Genomic DNA, 18,724 nt, shown 5'->3' with positions numbered 1-18,724 from the left:
AAAATATTTTGCGTTTCTTGTTTGAGTCTTGAGTCAATTTTTAAGTTTGGTGTCAATTGCATGCTTTAAAAATTTTTTCTTGAATTTTTCGAAAATTCCATGCATTCATAGTGTTCTTCATGATCTTCAAGTTGTTCTTGACAAGTCTTCTTGTTTGATCTTGATGATTTCTTGTTTTGTGTTGGTTGTTGTTTTTCATATGCATTTTTTGTTTGTTAGAGTCCATGCATTAAAGATTTCTAAGTTTGGTGTCTTGCATGCTTTCTTTGCGTCAAAAATTTTTCAAAATTATGTTCTTGATGTTCATCATGATCTTCAAAGTGTTCTTGGTGTTCATCTTGACATTCATAGCATTCTTGCATGCATTCATTGTTTTGATCTAAAAATTTCATGCATTGAGTATTTTTGTTGTTTTTCTCTCTCATCATTAAAAATTCAAAAAAAATATATTTTCCTTATTTTTCTCCAAATTTTCAAAAATTTGAGTTGACTTAGTTAAAATTTTTTAAAATTAGTTGTTTCTTACAAGTAAAGTCAAAATTTCAATTTTAAAAATCTTATCTTTTTAAAATCTTTTTCAAAAATCATATCTTTTCCATTTTTTCATCATTTTCGAAAATTTCAAAAATCTTTTTCAAAATATTTTCAAAATCTTTTTCTTATCTTTACATCAAATTTTCGAAAATTAGCTAACAATTAATGTGATTGGTTCAAAAATTTGAAGTTTGTTACTTTCTTGTTAAGAAAAGGTTCAATCTTTAAGTTCTAGAATTTTATCTTGTAGTTTCTTGTTAGTTAAGTCATTTCAAAAATTAGATCTTTTTATCTTTTATCTTATCTTTTTCAAAAACTTTATCTTTTTCAAAATTTGATTTCAAAATATCTTATCTAACTTCCTATCTCCTCATCTTTTTAAAAATTTTATTTTAAAATCTTTTTCAATCAACTAACTAACTTTTTGTTTGTTTCTTATCTTTTTCAAAACCACCTAACTACTTTTCCCTCTCTAATTTTTGAAAATATCTCACCCCTTTTTCAAAAGTTCTTTTTAATTAACTAATTGTTTCATGTTTTAAATCTTAATTGCATTTTATTTCTAATTTTCGAAAATTACTAACCTCTTTTTCAAAATTATTTTCGAAATTTCCCTTCTCTTTTCTTCTTCTATTTAATTATTTAATTACTAACACTTCTCTTCACCTCTCTTCATCCAAAAATCCGAATCTCCATCTCCATTCTTCTATCCCCTTTCTTCTTCTACTAACATAAAGGAATCTCTATACTGTGACATAGAGGATTCCTCTTTCTTTTCTTGTTTTCTTCTCTTTCATATGAGCAGGAACAGGGAAAAAGGCACTCTTATTGAAATTGATCCAGAACCTGAAAGGACTCTGAAGAGAAAATTAAGAGAACCTAAATTACATTATCTAAAGGTAACCTTTCAGAAATTTTCGAACAAGAGAAGGAGATGGCAGCCGAAAATAATAATAATGCAAGGAGAATGCTTGGTGACTTCACAAAGCCAACGTCCAAATTTGATGGAAGAAGCATCTCCATTCCTGCCATTGGAGCCAATAATTTTGAGCTTAAGCCTCAACTAGTTGCCTTAATGCAACAAAACTGCAAGTTTTATGGACTTCCATCTGAAGATCCTTATTAGTTTTTAACTGAGTTCTTGCAGATCTGTGAGACTGTAAAGACGAATGGAGTTGATCCTGAAGTCTACAGACTCATGCTTTTCCCTTTTGCTGTAAGAGACAGAGCTAGAATATGGTTGGATTCACAACCTAAGGATAGCCTGGACTCTTGGGATAAGCTGGTGATAGCGCGAAATTGTGATCAATACTTTTCACAAATCAAATAATCCCCGGTAATGAATCCAAAAACTTGGTGTTCAATACCATGGCATAAACACAACTTCGCACAACTAACCAGCAAGTGTACTGGGTCGTCCAAGTAATAAACCTTACGCGAGTAAGGGTCGATCCCACAGAGATTGTTGGTATGAAGCAAGGTATGGTCACCTTGTAAATCTTAGTCAGGCAAACTCAAATGGGTATGGTGATATGCGAATAAAATATAAAGATAAAGATAGAGATACTTATGTAATTCATTGGTAGGAATTTCAGATAAGCGTATGAAGATGCTTGTCCCTTCCGTCTCTTTGCTTTCCTACTGTCTTCATCCAATTCTTCCTACTCCTTTCCATGGCAAGCTTAAGCAAGGGTTTCACCGTTGTCAGTGGCTACCTCCCATCCTCTCAGTGGAAATGTTCAACGCACCCTGTCACGGCACGGCTATCCATCTGTCGGTTCTCGATCAGGCCGGAATAGAATCCAGTGATTCTTTTGCGTCTGTCACTAACGCCCCACCCTCAGGAGTTTGAAGCACGTCACAGTCATTCAGTCATTGAATCCTACTCAGAATACCACAGACAAGGTTAGACCTTCCGGATTCTCTTGAATGCCGCCATCAGTTCTAGCCTATACCACGAAGACTCTGATCTCACGGAATGGCTGGCTCGGTTGTCAGGCGAGCGCTCGGTTGTTAGGCGTTCAACCATGCATCGTATATCAGGAATCCAAGAGATATTCACCCAATCTAATGTAGAACGGAGGTGGTTGTCAGTCACACGTTCATAGGTGAGAATGATGATGAGTGTCACAGATCATCACATTCATCAAGTTGAAGAACAAGTGATATCTTAGAACAAGAACAAGCGGAATTGAATAGAAGAACAATAGTAATTGCATTAATACTCGAGGTACAGCAGAGCTCCACACCTTAATCTATGGTGTGTAGAAACTCCACCGTTGAAAATACACAAGAATAAGGTCTAGACATGGCCGAATGGCCAGCCTCCCAATGATCTAAGATAGCATCAGAACAAAGATAGCTACCCAGATGTCTCAATACAATAGTAAAAGGTCCTACTTATAGAGAACTAGTAGCCTAAGGTTTACAGAGATGAGTAAATGACATAAAAATCCACTTCCGGGCCCACTTGGTGTGTGCTTGGGCTGAGCAATGAAGCATTTTCGTGTAGAGACTCCTTCTGGAGTTAAACGCCAGCTTTAGTGCCAGTTTGGGCGTTTAACTCCCATTTTGGTGCCAGTTCCGGCATTTAACGCTGGGAATTCTGAGGGTGACTTTGAACGCCGGTTTGGGCCATCAAATCTTGGGCAAAGTATGGACTATCATATATTTCTGGAAAGCCCAGAATGTCTACTTTCTAACGCCGTTGAGAGCCCGCCAATTGGGCTTCTGTAGATCCAGAAAATCCACTTCGAGTGCAGGGAGGTCAGAATCCAACAGCATCTGCAGTCCTTTTCAGTCTCTGAATCAGATTTTTGCTCAGATCCCTCAATTTCAGCCAGAAAATACCTGAAATCACAGAAAAACACACAAACTCATAGTAAAGTCCAGAAAAGTGAATTTTAACTAAAAACTAATAAAAATATACTAAAAACTAACTAGATCATACTAAAAACATACTAAAAACAATGCCAAAAAGCGTACAAATTATCCGCTCATCACAACACCAAACTTAAATTGTTGCTTGTCCTCAAGCAACTGAAAATCAAATAAGATAAAAAGAAGAGAATATGCAATGAATTCCAAAAACATCTATGAAGATCAGTATCAATTAGATGAGCGGGGCTTTTAGCTTTTTGCCTCTGAACAGTTTTGGCATCTCACTCTATCCTTTGAAATTCAGAATGGTTGGCTTCTTTAGGAACTCAGAATCCAGATAGTGTTATTGATTCTCCTAGTTAAGTATGATGATTCTTGAACATAGCTACTTATTGAGTCTTGGCCGTGGCCCAAAGCACTCTGTCTTCCAGTATTACCACCGGATACATACATGCCACAGACACATAATTGGGTGAACCTTTTCAGATTGTGACTCAGCTTTGCTAGAGTCCCCAATTAGAGGTGTCCAGGGTTCTTAAGCACACTCTTTTTGCCTTGGATCACAACTTTATTTCTTTCTTTTTCTTTCTTTTTCTCCTTTTTTTTCGAACTTTTTTTTTTTGAATCACTACTTTTTCTTGCTTCAAGAATCATTTTAATGATTTTTCAGATCCTCAGTAACATGTCTCCTTTTTCATCATTCTTTCAAGAGCCAACATTCATGAACCACAAATTCAAAAGACATATGCACTGTTTAAGCATACATTCAGAAAACAAAAGTATTGCCACCACATCAAAATAATCAAACTGTTATAAAATTCAAAATTCATGCAATTCTTTTCTTTTTCAATTAAGAACATTTTTCATTCAAGAAAGGTGATGGATTCATAGGACATTCATAACTTTAAGGCATAGACACTAAGATACTAATGATCACAAGACACAAACATAGACAAACATAAGCACTAAAATTCGAAAAACAGGAAAATAAAGAACAAGGAAATTAAGGAACGGGTCCACCTTAGTGATGGCGGCTCTTTCTTCCTCTTGAAGATCCTATGGAGTGCTTGAGCTCCTCAATGTATCTTCCTTGTCTTTGTTGCTCCTCTCTCATGATTATTTGATCTTCTCTAATTTCATGGAGGATGATGGAGTGTTCTTGATGCTCCACCCTTAGTTGTCCCATATTGGAACTCAATTCTCCTAGGGAGGTGTTTAGTTGCTCCCAATAGTTTTGTGGAGGAAAGTGCATCCCTTGAGGTATCTCAAGGATCTCATGATGAGTGGGGTCTCTTGTGTGCTCCATCCTCTTCTTAGTGATGGGCTTGTCCTCATCAATAGGGATGTCTCCCTCTATGTCAACTCCAACCGAATAACAGAGGTGACAAATGAGATGAGGAAAGGCTAACCTTGCCAAGGTAGAAGACTTGTCCGCCACCTTATAAAGTTCTTGAGATATAACCTCATGAACTTCTATTTCTTCTCCATTCATGATGCTATGAATCATGATAGCCCGGTCTATGGTAACTTCGGACCGGTTGCTAGTGGGAATGATTGAGCGTTGGATAAACTCCAACCATCCTCTAGCCACGGGTTTGAGGTCATGCCTTCTCAATTGAACCGGCTTCCCTCTTGAATCTCTCTTCCATTTGGCGCCCTCTTCACATATGACTGTGAGGACTTGGTCCAACCTTTGATCAAAGTTGACCCTTCTAGTGTAAGGATGTTCATCTCCTTGCATCATGGGCAAGTTGAATGCCAACCTTACCCTTTCCGGACTAAAATCCAAGTATTTCCCCCGAACCATAGTAAGATAATTCTTTGGATCCGGGTTCATACTTTGATCATGGTTCTTGGTGATCCATGCATTGGCATAGAACTCTTGAACCATTAAGATTCCGACTTGTTGAATGGGGTTGGTAAGAACTTCCCAACCTCTTCTTCGGATCTCATGTCGGATCTCCGGATATTCACTCTTTTTGAGTGAGAAAGGGACCTCGGGGATCACCTTCTTCAAGGCCACAACTTCATAGAAGTGGTCTTGATGCACCCTTGAGATGAATCTTTCCATCTCCCATGACTCGGAGGTGGAAGCTTTTGCCTTCCCTTTCCTCTTTCTAGAGGTTTCTCCGGCCTTGGATGCCATAAATGGTTATGGAAAAACAAAAAGCAATGCTTTTACCACACCAAACTTAAAAGGTTTGCTCGTCCTCGAGCAAAAGAAGAAAGAAGAGAGTAGAAGAAGAAGAAATGAGGAAGAAGGGAATGGCTTTGTGTTCGGCCAAAAGGGGGAGAAGTGGTGTTTAGGTTGTGTGAAAATGAAAGAGTGAAGATGGGTTTATATAGGAGTGGGGAGAGGGTAGGGTTCGGTCAAGTGAGGGTGGGTTTGGGTGGGAAAGTGGTTTGAATTTGAATGGTGAGGTAGGTGGGGTTTTATGAAGGATGGATGTGAGCGGTGAAGAGAAAGATGGGATTTGATAGGTGAAGGGTTTTTGGGGAAGAGGTGTTAAGGTGATTGGTGAATGGGTGAAGAAGAGAGAGAGTGTGGTTGGATAGGTGGGGATCCTGTGGGGTCCACAGATCCTGAGGTGTCAAGGAAAAGTCATCCCTGCACCAAATGGCAAGCAAAATGGCGTTTTGTGCCATTTCTGGCGTTAAACGCCGAGCTGGTGCCCATTTCTGGCGTCTAACGCCAGCTTCTTGCCCTTTTCTGGCATTTAACGCCAGTCTGGTGCCCTTTTCTGGCGTTAAACGCCCAGAATGGTGCCAGACTGGGCGTTAAACGCCGAACAGCTAGCCTCACTGGCGTTTAAACGCCAGTATGCTCTCCTCCAGGGTGTGCTGTTTTTCTTTCTGTTTTTCATTCTGTTTTTTCTTTTTTCATTGATTTTGTGACTTCTCATGATCGTCAACCTACAAAAAACATAAAATAACAAAAGAGAATAGATAAAATATAACATTGGGTTGCCTCCCAACAAGCGCTTCTTTAATGTCAGTAGCTTGACAGAGGGCTCTCATAGAGCCTCAGAAATGCTCAGAGCCATGTTGGAACCTCCCAACACCAAACTTAGAGTTTGAATGTGGGGGTTCAACACCAAACTTAGAGTTTGGTTGTGGCCTCCCAACACCAAACTTAGAGTTTGACTGTGGGGGCTCTGTTTGGCTCTGTTTTGAGAGAAGCTCTTCATGCTTCCTCTCCATGATGACAGAGGGATATCCTTGAGCCTTAAACACAAGGGATTCTTCATTCACTTGAATGATCAACTCTCCTCTATCAACATCAATCACAGCCCTTGCTGTGGCTAGGAAGGGTCTGCCAAGGATGATGGATTCATCCATGCACTTCCCAGTCTCTAGGACTATGAAATCAGCAGGGATGTAATGGTCTTCAGCTTTTACCAGAACATCCTCTACAAGTCCATAGGCTTGTTTTCTTGAATTGCCTGCCATCTCTAGTGAGATTTTTGCAGCTTGCACCTCAAAGATCCCTAACTTCTCCATTACAGAGAGAGGCATGAGGTTTACACTTGACCCTAAGTCACACAAGGCCTTCTTGAAGGTCATGGTGCCTATGGTACAAGGTATTGAGAACTTCCCAGGATCCTGTCTCTTTTGAGGCAGTTTCTGCCTAGACAAGTTATCCAGTTCTTTGGTGAGCAAAGGGGCTTCATCCTCCCAAGTCTCATTTCCAAATAACTTGTCATTTAACTTCATGATTGCTCCAAGGTATTTAGCAACTTGCTCTTCAGTGACATACTCATCCTCTTCAGAGGAAGAATACTCATCAGAGCTCATGAATGGCAGAAGTAAGTCCAATGGAATCTCTATGGTCTCATTTTGAGCCTCAGATTCCCATGGTTCCTCATTGGGGAACTCAGTGGAGGCCAGTGGACGTCCATTGAGGTCTTCCTCAGTGGCGTTCACTGCCTCTCCTTCCTCCCAAAATTCGGCCATGTTGATGGCCTTGCACTCTCCTTTTGGATTTTCTTCTGTGTTGCTTGGAAGAGTGCTAGGAGGGAGTTCAGTAATTTTCTTGCTCAGCTGACCCACTTGTGCCTCCAAGTTTCTAATGGAGGACCTTGTTTCAGTCATGAAACTTTGAGTGGTTTTGATTAGATCAGAGACCATGGTTGCTAAGTCAGAGGTATTCTGCTTAGAACTCTCTGTATATTGCTGAGAAGATGAAGGGAAAGGCTTGCTATTGCTAAACCTGTTTCTTCCACCATTATTATTGTTGAAACCTTGTCGAGGTCTCTGTTGATCCTTCCATGAGAGATTTGGATGACTTCTCCATGAAGAATTATAGGTGTTCCCATAGGGTTCTCCCATGTAATTCACCTCTTCTATTGAAGGGTTCTCAGGATCATAAGCTTCTTCCTCAGATGAAGATTCTTTAGTACTGCTTGGTGCATTTTGCATTCCAGACAGACTTTGAGAAATCATATTGACTTGTTGAGTCAATATTTTATTCTGAGCCAATAAGGCATTCAGAGTGTCAATCTCAAGAACTCCTTTCTTCTGACTAGTCCCATTGTTCACAGGATTTCTTTCAGAAGTGTACATGAATTGGTTATTTGCACCCATTTCAATCAGCTCTTGAGCTTCTGTAGGCGTCTTCTTCAGATGAAGAGATCCTCCAGCAGAGCTATCCAAAGACATCTTGGATAGTTCAGAGAGACCATCATAGAAAATACCTATGATGCTCCATTCAGAAAGCATATCAGAAGGACACTTTCTGATTAATTGTTTTTATCTTTCCCAAGCTTCATAGAGGGATTCTCCTTCCTTCTGTCTGAAGGTTTGGACTTCCACTCTAAGCTTACTCAATTTTTGAGGTGGAAAGAACTTTGCCAAGAAGGCATTGACTAGCTTTTCCCAAGAGTCCAGGCTTTCTTTAGGTTGAGAGTCCAACCATGTCCTAGCTCTGTCTCTTACAGCAAAAGGGAATAGCATCAGTCTGTAGACCTCAGGGTCAACCCCATTAGTCTTGACAGTGTCACAGATTTGCAAGAATTCAGCTAAAAACTGATTAGGATCTTCCAATGGAAGTCCATGAAACTTGCAATTCTGTTGCATTAGAGAAACTAATTGAGGCTTAAGCTCAAAGTTGTTTGCTCCAATGGCAGGGATAGAGATGCTTCTCCCATAAAAGTTGGGAGTAGGTGCAGTAAAGTCACCCAGCACCTTCCTTGCATTGTTGGCATTGTTGTTGTTTTCGGCTGCCATAGGTTCTTCTTCTTTGAAGATTTCTGTTAGGTCCTCTACAGAGAGTTGTGCTTTGGCTTCTCTTAGCTTTCTCTTCAAGGTCCTTTCAGGTTCAGGATCAGCCTCAACAAGAATGCTTTTGTCCTTGCTCCTGCTCATAAGAAAGAGAAGGGAACAAGAAAATGTGGAATCCTCTATGTCACAGTATAGAGATTCCTTTAGGTGTCAGAGGAAAAGAAAAGTAGAAGACAGAAGTAGAAAATTCGAACTTATCAAAGAAGATGGAGTTCGAATTTTGTATTAAGGAATAGTGTTAGTCCATAAATAGAAGGATGTGAGAAGAAGGGAAGTAATTTTCGAAAATTAAGTAAAAGATTTTGAAAACATTTTTGAAAATTACTAATTGATTTTCGAAAATGAAAGTGGAGAAGAAATCAAGTGATTTTTGAAAAAGATTTTGAAATTAGAAATCAAAAAGATTTGATTGAAAACTATTTTGAAAAAGATGTGGTTAAGAAGATATGATTAGTTTTAAAAAGATGTGATTGAGAAGATATGATTTGAAAAACATTTTAAAAAGATTTGATTTTGAAAATTAAAAACTTGGCTAACAAGAAAAGATATGATTCAAACATTAAACCTTTCTCAACAGAAAAGGCAACATACTTGAAATGTTGAATCAAATCATTGATTGATAGCAAGTATTTTAAAAAATAGAAAGAAATTGATTTTGAAAACATATGATTGAAAAGATATGATTTGAAAAAGATTTGATTTTGAAAAACCTTGAAAACTTGAAAAAAAAATTGCATTGAAAACAAAATCTTCCCTCTTGTGCCATCCTGGCGTTAAACGCCCAGAATGGTGCACATTCTGGCGTTTAACGCCCAAAACTATACCCTTTTGGGCGTTAAACGCCCAACCAGGTACCCTGGCTGGCGTTTAAACGCCAGTCTGTCCTTCTTCACTGGGCGTTTTGAACGCCCAGCTTTTTCTGTGTAATTCCTCTGCTGTATGTTCTGAATCTTCAATTCTCTGTATTATTGACTTGAGAAGACACAAATTAAAAATATTTTTGGATTTTTAATAATAAGGAAAAATCAAAATGCAACAAGAATCAAATAACAATGCATGCAAGACACCAAACTTAACAGTTTGTATACTACTGACACTAATGAGAATGCATATGAGACACACAAAACACTCAAGTCAAGAGAATTTAAAGATTAGAGTAAGAATTCATCAAGAACCTCTTGAAGATCACTAAGACACATGAATGAATGCATGCAATTGACACCAAACTTAACATGAGACTAGTGTCTCAACAAGAAACATAGAATATTTTTTTTGTTTTTATGATTTTGTAAATTTTTTTTGTGCTTTTTCGAAAATTAAGTGGAAAAAGATATCAAAGTTCTTAATGAGAATTCCAGGAATCAGTGCAATGCTAGTCTAAGACTCCGGTCCAGGAATTAGACATGGCTTCACAGCCAGCCAAGCTTTCAAGGAAAGCTTCGGTCCAAAACACTAGACATGGCCAATGGCCAGCCAAGCCTTAGCAGATCACTCCTCCAAAAGCAAGATTGATAGAAATCAACAAGCTCTTGTGATGATAAGTTGAAACCTCGGTCCAATGGAATTAGACATGGCTTCACAGCCAGCCAGATTTCAACAAATCATCATGAAACTCTAGAATTCATCTTTAAGAACTCCGAAAAAAATACCTAATCTAAGCAACAAGATGAACCGTCAGTTGTCCATACTCGAACAATCCCCGGCAACGGCGCCAAAAACTTGATAGCGTGAAATTGTGATCAATACTTTTCACAAATCAAATAATCCCCGGTAATGAATCCAAAAACTTGGTGTTCAATACCATGGCATAAACACAACTTCGCACAACTAACCAGCAAGTGTACTGGGTCGTCCAAGTAATAAACCTTACGCGAGTAAGGGTCGATCCCACAGAGATTGTTGGTATGAAGCAAGCTATGGTCACCTTGTAAATCTTAGTCAGGCAAACTCAAATGGGTATGGTGATATGCGAATAAAATATAAAGATAAAGATAGAGATACTTATGTAATTCATTGGTAGGAATTTCAGATAAGCGTATGAAGATGCTTGTCCCTTCCGTCTCTTTGCTTTCCTACTGTCTTCATCCAATTCTTCCTACTCCTTTCCATGGCAAGCTTAAGCAAGGGTTTCACCGTTGTCAGTGGGTACCTCCCATCCTCTCAGTGGAAATGTTCAACGCACCCTATCACGGCACGGCTATCCATCTGTCGGTTCTCGATCAGGCCGGAATAGAATCCAGTGATTCTTTTGCGTCTGTCACTAACGCCCCGCCCACAGGAGTTTGAAGCACGTCACAGTCATTCAGTCACTGAATCCTACTCAGAATACCACAGACAAGGTTAAACCTTCCGGATTCTCTTGAATGCCACCATCAGTTCTAGCCTATACCACGAAGACTCTGATCTCACGGAATGGCTGGCTCGGTTGTCAGGCGAGCGCTCGGTTGTCAGGCGATCAACCAAGCATCGTGTATCAGGAATCCAAGAGATATTCACCCAATCTAATGTAGAACGGAGGTGGTTGTCAGTCACACATTCATAGGTGAGAATGATGATGAGTGTCACGGATCATCACATTCATCAAGTTGAAGAACAAGTGATATCTTAGAACAAGAACAAGCGGAATTGAATAGAAGAACAATAGTAATTGCATTAATACTCGAGGTACAGTAGAGCTCCACACCTTAATCTATGGTGTGTAGAAACTCCACCGTTGAAAATACATAAGAATAAGGTCTAGGCATGGCCGAATGGCCAGCCTCCCAATGATCTAAGATAGCATCAGAACAAAGATAGCTACCCAGATGTCTCAATACAATAGTAAAAGGTCCTACTTATAGAGAACTAGTAGCCTAAGGTTTACAGAGATGAGTAAATGACATAAAAATCCACTTCCGGGCCCATTTGGGGTGTGCTTGGGCTGAGCAATGAAGCATTTTCGTGTAGAGACTCCTTCTGGAGTTAAACGCCAGCTTTAGTGCCAATTTGGGCGTTTAACTCCCATTTTGGTGCCAGTTCCGGCGTTTAACGCTGGGAATTCTGAGGGTGACTTTGAACGTCGGTTTGGGCCATCAAATCTTGGGCAAAGTATGGACTATCATATATTGCTGGAAAGCCCAGAATGTCTACTTTCCAACGCCGTTGAGAGAGCGCCAATTGGGTTTCTGTAGCTCCAGAAAATCCACTTCGAGTGCAGGGAGGTCAGAATCCAACAGCATCTGCAGTCCTTTTCAGTCTTTGAATCAGATTTTTGCTCAGATCCCTCAATTTCATCCAGAAAATACCTGAAATCACAGAAAAATACACAAACTCATAGTAAAGTCCAGAAAAGTTAATTTTAACTAAAAACTAATAAAAATATACTAAAAACTAACTAGATCATACTAAAAACATACTAAAAATAATGCCAAAAAGCGTACAAATTATCCGCTCATCAGCTGGTCACAGCCTTCTTGGATAAATTCTTTCCTCCTCAAAAGCTGAGCAAGCTGAGAGTGGATGTTCAAACCTTCAAACAAAAATATGGTGAATCCCTCTATGAAGCTTGGGAAAGATACAAGCAGCTGACCAAAAGATGTCCATCTGACATGTTTTCAGAATGGACCATATTAGATATATTCTATTATGGCCTCTCTGAATTTTCGAAAATGTCATTGGACCATTCTGCAGGTGGATCTATTCACCTGAAGAAAACGCCTGAAGAGGCTCAAGAACTCATTGATATGGTTGCAAACAACCAATTCATGTACACTTCTGAGAGGAATTCCGTGAACAATGGGATACCTCAAAAGAAAGGAGTTCTTGAAATTGATGCTCTGAATGCCATATTGGCTCAGAACAAAGTGTTGACTCAACAGGTCAACATGATCTCTCAAAATCTAAATGGATGGCAACATGCATCCAACAGTACTAGAGAGGCAGCTTCTGAAGAAGCTTATGATCCTGAGAACCCTGCCATGGCAGAGGTTAATTACATGGGTGAACCTTACGGAAACACCTATAACTCATCATGGAGAAATCATCCAAATTTCTCATGGAAGGATCAACAAAAACCTCAACAAGGTTTTAACAATGGTGGACGCAATAGGCTGAGCAATAGCAAGCCATATCCATCATCTTCTCAGCAACAGACAGAGAATTCTGAACAAAACACTTCTAATTTAGCCAATATAGTCTCTGATCTGTCAAAGGCCACTTTCAGTTTCATGAATGAAACAAGATCCTCCATTAGAAATTTGGAGGCACAAGTGGGCCAGTTGAGTAAGAAAGTCATTGAAACTCCTCCCAGTATTCTCCCAAGCAATACAGAAGAGAATCCAAAAGGAGAGTGCAAGGCCATTGATGTGATCAATGTGGCCGAATGCACAAGGGAGGAGGAGGACGAAAATCCTAGTGAGGAAGACCTCCTGGGACGTCCCTCAAGCAAGAAGGAGTTTCCTATTAAGGATCCAAAGGAATCTGAGGCCCATACAGAGACCATAGAGATTCCATTAAATCTCCTTCTGCCATTCATGAGCTCTGAAGACTATTCATCCTCTGAAGAGGATGAAGATGTGACTGGAGAGCAAGTTGCTCAATATTTAGGAGCTATCATGAAGCTGAATGCCAAGTTGTTTGGTAATGAGACTTGGGAAAGTGAACCTCCCTTGCTCATTAGTGAACTGGATACCTGGACTCAGCAAATTCTACCTCAAAAGAAACAAGATCCTGGCAAGTTCCTAATACCTTGTACCATAGGCACCATGACCTTTGAAAAAGCTCTGTGTGATCTGGGGTCAGGGATAAATCTTATGCCACTCTCTGTAATGGAGAAGCTGGGGATCATTGAGGTACAACCTGCCCTGTTCTCATTACAATTGGCAGACAAGTCCTTGAGACAAGCTTATGGAATGGTAGAGGATGTGTTAGTTAAGGTTAAAGGCCTTTACATCCCTGCTGATTTCATAATCTTAGACATTAGGAAGGAAGAGGATGATTGCATCATCCTTGGAAGACCTTTCCTAGCCACAGCAGAAGCTGTGATAGATGTCAACAGAGGTGAATTAGTCCTTCAATTGAATGGGGACTACCTTGTGTTTAAGGCACATGGCCATCCCTCTGTGACAAAAGAGAGTAAGCATAAAGAGCTTCTCTCAGTTCAGAGTCAAGAAGAGCCCCCACAGTCAAACTCCAAGTTTGGTGTTGGGAGGCCACAACCAAACTCTAAATTTGGTGTTAAGACCCCATATCCAAACTCTAAGTTTGGTGTTGGCAACTATACAACATTGACCTGATCACCTTGTAGCTCCATGAGAGCCACTGTCAAGCTATTGACATTAAAGAAGCGCTTGTTGGGAGGCAACCCAATTTTATTTATCTAATTTTTATTTTATTTTATTGTTATTTTGTGTTTTATTAGGTACATGATCATGAGGAGTCACGAAAAAATCAAAAAAATTAAAAACAGAGTTAAAATCAGAAGAAAAAAATTTTCACACCCTGAAGGACGCACAGACTGGCGTTCAACGCCAGCAAGATGCATCTGGCCGGCGTTCAACGCCAGAACAGAGCACCATTCTGGTGCTGAACGCCAGAAACAAGCAACATTCTGGCGCTGAACGCCAGGAATGTGCCTTGAGAGGAAAAGCTGGCGCTGAACGCCAGTAACAAGCATGAAACTGGCGTTCAACGCCAGAAACATGCTTTACATGGGCGTTGAACGCCCAGAATGTGCACCACATGGCGTTTAAACGCCAGAATGGTGTGCAAAGGCATTTTACATGCCTATTTGGTGCAGGGATGGAATTCCTTGACACCTCAGGATCCTGTGGACCCCACAGGATCATCTCAGGATCTGTGGACCCCACAGGATCCCCACCTACCATATTCCCACCTTACCTCCTAATCCTAATTACACTCTCCTAATCCTATTTTACTCTTCCCCATGTCACACTTCCCAACAACTTTCACCAATCACCTCAATTCCTCTTCCCAATCACCCCCTTCACCATTCACACTTCCACCCACTCTTCCCCATAACCCCACCTACCTTTACAAATTCAAAATCAATTTCCCACCCATTCCCACCCTAATGGCCGAACATACACCCTCCCCTTTCCCTATAAATACCCTTCCATTCTACTTCATTTTCACACAACACAAACCCATCTTCCCCCACTTAGCCGAACCTACATCTCTCCCTCTCTACCCTATTCTCTTCTTCTTCTTCTTCTCTTCTTTCTTTTCTTGCTCGAGGCGAGCAATATTTTAAGTTTGGTGTGGTAAAAGCATAAGCTTTTTGTTTTTCCATTACCATCAATGGCACCTAAGGCCGGAGTATCCTCTAGAAAAAGAAAAGGGAAGACAAAAGCTTCCACCTCCGAGTCATGGGAGATGGAAAGATTCATCTCCAAGAGCCATCAAGACCACTTCTATGATGTTGTGGCAAAGAAGAAGGTGATCCCTGAGGTCCCTTTCAAGCTCAAGAAAAATGAGTATCCGGAGATCCGACATGAGATCCGAAGAAGAGGTTGGGAAGTCCTAACCAACCCCATACAACAAGTCGGAATTTCAATGGTTCAAGAGCTCTATGCCAATGCATGGATCACTAGGAACCATGATCAAAGTATGAACCCGAATCCAAAGAATTATCTCACAATGGTTCGGGGGAAATACTTAGATTTTAGTCCGAAAAATGTGAGGTTGGCGTTTCACTTGCCCATGATGCAAGGAGATGAATGCCCCTACACTAGAAGGGTCAACTTTAATCATAGGTTGGACCAAGTCCTAATGGACATATGTGTGGAAGGAGCTCAATGGAGAATAGACTCCAAAGGCAAGCCGGTTCAACTAAGAAGACTGGACCTCAAGCCTGTGGCTAGAGGATGGTTGGAGTTCATTCAACGTTCCATCATTCCTACTAGCAACCGATCTGAAGTTACTGTGGATCGGGCCATCATGATTCATAGCATCATGATTGGAGAGGAAGTAGAAGTTCATGAGGTCATCTCCAATGAACTCTACAAAATAGCCGACAAGTCCTCCACCATGGCAAGGCTAGCTTTTCCTCACCTTATTTGCCATTTGTGTTACTCAGATGGAGTTATCATAGAAGGAGATATCCCCATTGAAGAGGATAAGCCCATCACCAAGAAGAGGATGGAGCAAGCAAGAGAGACCATTCACGGTCCTCAAGAGGTGCATGAGGAAGCTCATCATCAACAAATCCCTGAGATTCCTCAAGGGATGCACTTTCCTCCCAACAACTATTGGGAGCAACTCAACACCTCCTTAGAAGATTTGAGCCACAATGTGGAACAATTAAGGGTGGAACATCATGAGCACTCCATCATTCTCTAAGAAATAAGAGAAGATCAAAGAGCAATGAGGGAGGAGCAACAAAGGCAAGGAAGGGACATAGAAGAGCTTAAGGACATTGTTGGTCCTTCAAGAAGAAGACGCCACTAAATGTGGATTCATTCCTTGTTCTTTATTTCTTTCTGTTTTCGGTTTTTAATGTTGTGTTTATCTATGTTTTGTGTCTCTACTTCATGATCATTAGTATGTAACCATGCCTTAAAGCTATGAATAAAATCCATTAATCCTTCACCTCTCTTAAATAAAAAAAATGTTTTAATTCAAAAGAACAAGAAGTACATGAATTTCGAATTTATCCTTGAATTTAATTTAATTATATTGATGTGGTGACAATACTTTTTGTTTTCTGAATGAATGATTGAACAGTGCATATGTCTTTTGATATTGTTGTTTATGAGTGTTAAAATTGTTGGCTCTTGAAAGAATGATGAACAAAGAGAAATGTTATTGATGATCTTAAAAAAATCATGAAATTGATTCTTGAAGCAAGAAAAAGCAGTGAAAAAGCAAAAGCTTACAAAAAATGGCGAAAAAAAAAGAAAGAAAAAGAAAAAGCAAGCAGAAAAAGCCAATATCCCTTAAAACCAAAAGGCAAGGGAAAAAAGGATCCAAGGCTTTGAGCATCAATGGATAGGAGGGCCCAAGGAAATAAAATCCAGGCCTAAGCGGCTAAACCAAGCTGTCCCTAACCATGTGCTTGTGTCATGAAGGTCCAAGTGAAAAGCTTGAGACTGAATGGTTAAAGTCGTGATCCAAAGCAAAAAGAGTGTGCTTAAGAGCTCTGGACACCACTAACTGGGGACTCTAGCAAAGCTGAGTCACAATCTGAAAAGGTTCACCCAGTTATGTGTCTGTGGCATTTATGTATCCGGTGGTAATACTGGAAAACAAAGTGATTAGGGCCACGGCCAAGACTCATAAGTAGCTGTGTTCAAGAATCAACATGCTTAACTAGGAAATTCAATAACACTATCCAAAATTCTAAGTTCCCAGAGACGCCAATCACTCTGAACTTCAAAGGAAAAAGTAAGATGCCAAAACTGTTCAGAAGCAAAAAGCTACAAGTCCCGCTCATCTAATTATAATTAATATTCATTGATATTCTGGAGTTTATAGTATATTCTCTTCTTTTTATCCTAATTGATTTTCAGTTGCTTGGGGACAAGCAACAATTTAAGTTTGGTGTTGTGATGAGCGGATAATTTATACGCTTTTTGGCATTGTTTTTAGGTAGTTTTTAATAAGTTCAAGCTACTTTTAGGGATGTTTTCATTATTTTTTATGTTAAATTCACATTTCTGGACTTTACTATGAGTTTGTGTGTTTTTTTGTGATTTCAGGTAAATTCTGGCTGAAATTGAGGGACTTGAGCAAAACTCTGAAAAAGGCTGACAAAAGGACTGCTGATGCTGTTGGAATCTGACCTCCCTGCACTCGAAATGAATTTTCTCGAGCTACAGAACTCCAAATGGCGCGCTATCAACGGCGTTGGAAAGTAGACATCCAGAGCTTTCCAGCAATATATAATAGTCCATAATTTATTCGGAAATTGACGACGTAACTTGGCATTGAACGCCAAGTACATGCTGCTGTCTGGAGTTAAACGCCAGAAAAACGTCATGATCCGAAGTTGAACGCCCAAAACACGTCATAACTTGGAGTTCAACTCCAAGAAAAGCCTCAGCTCGTGGATAGATCAAGCTCAGCCCAAGCATACACCAAGTGGGCCCCGGAAGTGGATTTATGCATCAATTACTTACTCATGTAAACCCTAGTAGCTAAATAGGATAAGTTACTATTGTAATAGACATCTTCTGACAGTTTAATCTTTTGACTATTCGGTCACTTGATCATGGAGAGGGCTGGCCATTCGGCCATGCCTGAACCTTTTACTTATGTATTTTCAACAGTGGAGTTTCTGCACACCATAGATTAAGGGTGTGGAGCTCTGCTGTACCTCAAGTTTCAATACAATTATTATTACTTTCTATTCAATTCTCTTCTATCCTTATTCCAAGATATACGTTATACTTAACTTTGATGAATGTGATGATCCGTGACACTCATCATCATTCTCACCTATGAACGCGCGTGATTGACAACCACTTCCGTTCTACCTTAGGCCGGGCGCATATCTCTTAGATTCCCCAACAGAATCTTCGTGGTATAAGTTAGATAGATGGCGGCATTCATGAGGATCCGGAAAGTCTAAACCTTGTCTATGGTATTCCGAGTAGGATTCTGGGATTGAATGACTGTGACGAGCTTTAAACTCCTGAAGGCTGGGCGTGATGACAAGCGCAAAAGAATCAAGGGATTCTATTCCAACCTGATTGAGAACCGACAGATGATTAGCCATGCTGTGACAGAGCATAGGTACGTTTTCACTGAGAGGATGGGATGTAGCCATTGACAATGGTGATGCCCTACATACAGCTTGCCATGGAAAGGAGTAGGAAGGATTGGATGAATGTAATAAGAAAGTAGAGATTCAAGAGGAGCACAGCATCTCCATACGCTTATCTGAAATTCCCACTATTGATTTACATAAGTATTTCTAACCCTTTTATTTTCTATTTATTCTATTAATCAAATTTAAACCAATAATCTGCCTAACTGAGATTTACAAGGTGACCATAGCTTGCTTCATACCAACAATCTCTGTGGGATCGAC

At 39.9% G+C, this 18,724-nt stretch overlaps 1 non-coding gene across 1 annotated transcript; it reads left to right on the top strand.

Moving 5' to 3' along the window:
• The first annotated feature begins 8,127 nt into the window (after positions 1 to 8,127).
• Positions 8,128 to 8,235, top strand: LOC112713169 (small nucleolar RNA R71). Its single transcript, XR_003158144.1, has one exon. It is a non-coding gene; the product is annotated as a small nucleolar RNA R71 (small nucleolar RNA).
• Positions 8,236 to 18,724: the final 10,489 nt, after the last annotated feature.

This window comes from Arachis hypogaea, chromosome 9, assembly GCF_003086295.3.
Source record: "Arachis hypogaea cultivar Tifrunner chromosome 9, arahy.Tifrunner.gnm2.J5K5, whole genome shotgun sequence".
NCBI lineage: Eukaryota > Viridiplantae > Streptophyta > Magnoliopsida > Fabales > Fabaceae > Arachis > Arachis hypogaea.
This window is presented reverse-complemented; position numbering and strand designations above follow the sequence as displayed.